Consider the following 6,809-nt stretch of genomic DNA (forward strand, 5'->3'; position numbering starts at 1 on the left):
CCTGAGGTAGATATACTCCTTGGAGAGAACAATCATGGGAGAAAGAAGGGCTGTTTATGCACAGGGAGACAGCTCAGGGGGTAGGAGTGCATGTAGGCATGAACACAGGGAAGAGGTAACTATCAGGCGAAAGTGGGAGGGTAGCTGTTGCATTGGGGTAAATTGTAGTCAATGTCATGAGACAAAGTGTGTGTGAACTGCTGTATGGAAAGTGAATTTGCTCTGTAAATTTCACCCACGTCACAATTAAAAAAATAAAAGAACAGAAATCCTTCACTGAGACTTGAACCAGGGTCCAGAGACATCGTGCATGTGTAACATCCCAGAATAAGTTATGTCAAGCATCCTAGCAGCCTTTGCGATGGGTTCCATCTTTGTTCCAACAGCCCTTGTGGTGGAATTCATCTTGGCTATTTCCTGTATGCATCTGATCTTCATAACCCCACCTCTTTCCCAGAGATCCCCACCCATATCATGAATAAAGATAATGCCTTTTTCTGGCTAAAATCCTTCATAAGCCCTAGGAAATCTTTTGTTCGGAGAGAGATTGGGGGATAGTGTAGGCAGAAGCCCCTCTCCATCTTTCCTTCACAAGCTCTTCTCTGTCTCGCCCTCATAAGCCTCTCTTCTGTCCTTTCTCTTTAATAAACTTTGATTGGTGTGGACATTTTGCCTCTTCTGTTCAATTCTTTGTCAACAGAAGGCAAGGACCCTGTAACAAAAGGGCCCTGTAACAAAAGGAACAGCTTTGCACCCTAATCACTGCATGTTGCTGTGTTTATATTAATATGTAATCAGGGGTTTTACAGAATGTACACCTCAGACACATAAAAGCAATTACTAATAGTATTAATGTATAAACAAATGCCTCATGAGACTTATTTCTTTGGTACAAAGACCTTAGGGTCATGGTTTTGTGGGTTGTCTCAGCCAATTGACGTAATATTGTTAATGTTTCTGTTCAACCTCTTAGTTCACTGTCCAGATTTCTGGCTTTCAGGTAAGTTGGGGTAACCCACTCAAGCCATTGCCATTAGGCCTTATGAACCTTGAGTTTTGAAAATATTGGTGCCTAAAAGCCACTGTTGAGCCAAACAGTGGTTCAGATAAAATTTTAAGGCCATTTTGCTTTGGTCATTGTCCTCCTTTAAAGAATTTAGACCTCCAGCAGAGCTCCTGCTCTGGTGGCTAGTGCCTAAGGCACTTGACTGCTAATCAGATGGCTGGTGGTTCAAACACACTAGCCACTCCTCAGAAGGAAGGTTGGGCAATCTACTTCCGTAGCGATACTGCCTAGGAAACCCAAGGAGGGGTCCCTATGAGTTGGGGCCCATTCCATGGCACATAACAACAACTACAGTCCTCCAGTGATAACAGTGGGAGCCATGTTTAGGGTAAATCAGAAATTATTTTTATTGGTCTTTGTGATATTTAAAGTTGTGTGTCAACTTGGCTGGGCCGTGGTTTTCAGTGCCTTGGCAGCTGGATGTAATTATTCCCCATGATGGGATTGGATGGAGTGTAATTAACTCCATGGTGGGATCTGCTGTGAGCAGCTAATTAGTTGCTTTGGGGTGTGGCTGGCTGCCAGTGTATATGGAGAAGCGTTGAGCAATGTCTCCAGCTTTTTGGCAAATTTTGGGCCATGTTGCCTGTTGATCCTGGGATTATTCCTGGACTTGAACTAGTGGCCTGCCATGTTGTCTGCTGGTCTTTGGACTGTCCCATTTTCCTGCTGATCTTGGGTTCGTCAGCCATAGAAGCCAGTAGTTGTGTGAGTTATGAGAAGCCTCCAGCTCCAGTAGGCCTGGAACAATGGGCAGAGCTGAAGCCCAAGGTTGAGGGGCCTTCACCAAGCCCTTAGAGCCAGGACTCTGAATTTGGACTTCTAGTCTCCTAAATTGTAAAATAATAATTGTTGTTTGTTAAGGCCATCTACTCATATTTCATTGGGAGCTCTGGTAGCGAAGTGCCTAAGGCACTTACTTGACTGCTAACCAGAAGCTGGTGGTTCAAACCCACCAGCCACTCCTCGGAAGGAAGGTTGGGCAATCTACTTCCATAGTGATACCGCCTCGGAAACCCAAGGAGGGGTCACTATGAGTCAGGGCTGACTCGATGGCACATAACAACAACAACAACAACAACAACATATTTCATTTGTAGCAGCACTAGAGAACCAAGACAGTCTTCAAGGCAATGTTGTGTGAAATGCCTGTCTAATACTTGTAATCAAACTGCCACTTCCTCTTGCTAAGTGAAAAATTACATATTTTGAAGAAACTAGTCTCTCCGAAGAGATAGACCTGACACCTTGAGTCAGCCTTTTGGGAAACTAAATAGTTTCCTCAATGTAGACTTGCCCTACACTTACCCTAATTTAAAATAACAGAAGCAGAGTGTCCAAGAAAAAAAAAAAAAAGATACTATTGTAATGATAATCAAAGACTTTCTATAGAAATTCCTGATTAGAAGAGGGGAAAATATGTGTTGTTATTGTTAGGTGGTGTCAAGTGAGTTTCAACCCACTGTACCACCAGTGCTCCATATTGTGTCTCCAGGTGGGAATATTCCTCCCTTTGGGACTAAGACCTACAGACCAGCAGAGCATAGGGTCACAGGGACAGGAAGCAAAAATGTTTCAAGTGGGTCACTAGGGGTAATGGTGAGTGGTGCCACACGCTTTTCTACCCTTTGGTTCCTGGACCCATGAACTCTGGCTCTCGGAGAAACAGCACCACATACTGGAAGCTGGTTTAGAGCATAACAGCCTCCTGAAGAACATTGCCCAAACCTGCAAGGTATTGCCATCTAACTGTGACTGTAACTGTGTCTTTAGGAGGCCGTGGTAGTTATGTTTATGTGTCAACTTGGCTGGGCCTGGTTGAGTGGCAGGGCAGCTGGGGGTAGTTATTCCCCATGATGAGACTGGCAATCAGCTCCATGGTAGGATAACCACAGGCAGCTGAGTACCTTTGGGATGTGGTCCGCTTCCTGTATATAAGGAGAAGCTTTGAGAATGGTCTCTAGCCTACGGCATACCTGCATGTAGCCGTGTCGTTGCTCAGCAGCCTGCTATGCTCTGCCGACCTTGGGACATACAATGGACTTAAGTTTATGGCCTGCCATGTAGTTTGGTAACATCAGGACTGTGCCTTTTTACTCGTCAACCTTGGAGCTTCTCAGCCTCAGCAGCCAGCAGCTGTCTGAGTGAAGAAATGCCTCTAGCTCCAGTGGGCTGGGAGCAGGAGGCAGAGCTGGACCCCAAGGTTGAGGGGCTTTCACCCAGTCCCTAGAGCCTGGCACTTTGAACTTGGACTTAAAGCCTCCAAATTGTAAGAATAAACTCCTGTTTGTTAAAGCCATCCCCATTTGTGGTATATTTTTGTCAGAGTGGCACTATGTCACCAGAACAGAGGCCATTCCATTGTTCTATCAAACCAGCTGCCTCAGGATGATGGGGAACATGGTAAGACCAGTTAAATCCATGAGCATGAGCCCACTGCCACACTTCATTTTCTGGGAAGTGAGTCCCTTGATTTGAAGCAGTGCTGTGTGGGATGCCATGACAGTACAAAAAGCATTATGTAAGTTTTGCAGAAACGTTTTGTGCAGGGAAGGTAAATCCATATCCAAAGTATCTATTCCAGTAAGAACAAAATGCTGCCCTTTCCATGATGGAAGTGGTCCAATGTAATCAACAGGCTACTAGGTCGCTGGCTGATTACCCCAAGGAAAAGTCCCATATCACAGACTCAGTGTTGGTTTGTGCTGCTGGCAGATTGAGCACTCAGCAGTGGCTGTAGCCAAGTCGGCCTTGGTGAGTGGAAGCCCATGTTGTTGAGCCCATGCATAGCCTTTATACTTGCCACCATGGTCACTTTGTTGATGACCCCATTGGACAATGATAGGAATGGCTGGGGAAGGAGGATGACTGGTTTCCACAGAACATATCACTCTATCCAATTGATTGTTAAGGTCCTGCTCTGCCGAGGTCACCCTTTGGTGGGCATTCACATGAGACACAAATATCTTCAGTTTGGCCTATTCAGAGAGCTCTATCCTCATACCTCTTCCCATACCTCTTTGTCACCAATTTTCTGCTCATGTTCCTTCCAGGCTCCTGACCATACAGCCAAATCATTGGCCACAGCCCATGAATCAGTGGTATACAGTCACATATCTGGCCATTTCTCCTTCCAAGCAAAGTGAACAACTAGATGCACTGCATGAAGCTCTGCCCATTGGGAGGCTTTTCCTTCACACTGTCCTTCACGGAGTTCCCACTGCTGCTGTCTACTTTTGATGGGTGCCTGCATATCACACAGAACCATCTGTAAAGGAGCCAAGAGTTTTCTCTTCCTCAGTCAACTGTTCATAATGAACTCCCCATGAGGCCATGGGTGCAGACTGGGAGAAGGAAGGTAACATGACTGAAATGGAAAACAGAGGCATTTGGGCCATTTCCTCATGCAACTTATTTGTGCCTTCAGGTCCTGCTCAAGCCTGATCTCCTATATACCACTTTCATTTAGTGATGGAGTGCTGTCATACATGTACTACTCTATGCCTCCCTATGTCAGATAACACCAGTCATGATGGGCAGCTCAGGCTGCATGGTGATTTGGTGGCCCATGGTTAGGCATTCAGTCTCCACTAAGGCTAGTAACAAGCCAGAAGTTGTTTATCAAAAGGAGAGTAGTTAACTGCAGGGGATGGCAGTGCTGTGCTCCAAAATCCTAAGAGTCCATGCTGTGCTTCACTATAGGGGCCTGTCAAAGGCTCCAAGCAGCATCTCTATCTGCCACTTCCACTTCAAGCACCATTGGATCAGCTGGATCACGTAGCTCAAGTGTCAGAGCAGCTTGCATGGCAGCCTGAACCTGTTGCAGAACCTTCTCTTGTCCTTGACCACCCAAAACTAGAGTTTTTTGAGTCACCTGACAAATAGGCCAGAGAAGCACCCAAATCAGAGATATGTTGCTTCTCAAGTCTCAAAATTCCCAGCAGGCATTGCACCTCCTTTTTAGTTGTGGGAGGAGCCAGATGCAATAACGTATCCTTCACTTTAGTAGGAATATCTAGACATGCCCCACACCACCAGACCCCTAAAATTGTCACTGAGGTGGAAGGCACCTGGATTTTTGTTGAGTTAATTTCTCACCTTCTAGCACACAAATGTCCTACCAATAAGTCTAGAGTTATTGATACGTCTTCCTTACTAGGTGCAATCAGCCTAATGTCATCAATGTAATGGACCAGTGTGATGTCTTGAGGAATGGAAATGTGATCAAGGTCCTGCAGACTGTTTTGACACAGTGCCAGAGAGTTGATATGCTCCTGATGTGGGACATGAAATTGTACTGTTGGCCTTGCCAGTTGAAGGCAAACTGTTTCTGATGATACTTCAAAACTGTAATTGAGAAAAAGGCATTGGCCAGATCAATAGCTGCATACTAGGCACCGGGAGATGTATTAATTTGCTCAAGCAATGAGACCACATTTGGAACAGCAGCTGCAATTGGAGTCACCACCTGGTTAAATTTAGGAAAATCCACTGTCAATTTCCAAGATCCATCTGTTTACTGCATAGGCCAAATAGGCAAATTAAATGGGGATGTGGTGGGAATCACCATCCCTGCATCTTTTAAGTTCTTGATGGTGGCACTAGTCTCTGCAATCCCTCCAGGAATGCAGTATTGCTTTTGGTTTTCTATTCTCCTAAGTAAGGTTACTTCTAATGGCTTCCAGTTGGCTTTTTCTACTATAATAGCCTTTACTCCACTTGTCAGGGATCCAATATGGAGGTTCTGTCAGTTGCTGAGTATGTCTATTCTAATTATGAATTCTGGAACTGGGGAAATCACTACAGGATGGGTTTGGGGACTCATTGGACCCACTGTGAGACAGAACTGAGCTAAGACTCCATTAATAATTTGACCTCCATTCACCTCCACTCTGACTGGTGGATCACAATGACATTTTGGACCTCCTGGAATTAGTGTCAATTCAGAGCCAGTATCCAGCAATCCTGAAAAGTCTGGTTATTTCCTTTTCCCCAATGAACAGTCACATTTGTAAAAGGTCGTAGATCCTTCTGGGGAAGGTTGGGAGAAAGATTAAAAGTATAAATTTTTGGCAGTATAGTAGGGTCCTTCCTGAAAGGGACTTGGCTACCCCTCCATTCAAATGATTGTGAGTCTAAACTGTTTGAAGCCTGGGAATTGATTGAGGGGCGTGACTCTGTATTCCGGTGACTCGAGTTAGACTGCTGTTCGTTTGACCTAGAATTCTTCCACTTGTACAGATCAAGTAAATATTTAGTAGATTTCCCATCTATTTCACTTCTAGGGACAACATGCCTAACTAGCCAATGCTGTAAGTTTATACAAGTCAATTCCTGGAGCTTTGTTTTTTGCCAGTGCAGCTTGAACTTCTTCCTTCAATACCTTTGGTTCTTAATCATATGCTACATTTCTGTTTCCTGAACGCTTAATTCAGAACCCAGCACAGTAGACTGCAATGACAGATTATTGAAATGAGTTCTTACCCAACTCATTGGCATTTCTGTAAACTAGCTCACTTCCTTTTTCTTTTGCTTCAAATCCCACCTGAAGAAAAAAACAAGACTACACTCTGCCTGGCCAGTTAAGAAACATCTGCCTATGTCCAAAACAATAGCCTGTTTGACTTTGAAAGTGCAAGACATGACAGTGCCCTGGAGTTCCTAGTACATAATATAATCTGCATCAATTACGGAGCTCACTCCAACAAGCTGTTGGAAGCCAAGGCAGGACTTGGCTGTGCCA

This window comes from Orycteropus afer, unplaced genomic scaffold (assembly GCF_000298275.1).
Source record: "Orycteropus afer afer isolate SDZICR_OR568_19922 unplaced genomic scaffold, OryAfe1.0 scaffold00281, whole genome shotgun sequence".
Classification (NCBI taxonomy): domain Eukaryota; kingdom Metazoa; phylum Chordata; class Mammalia; order Tubulidentata; family Orycteropodidae; genus Orycteropus; species Orycteropus afer.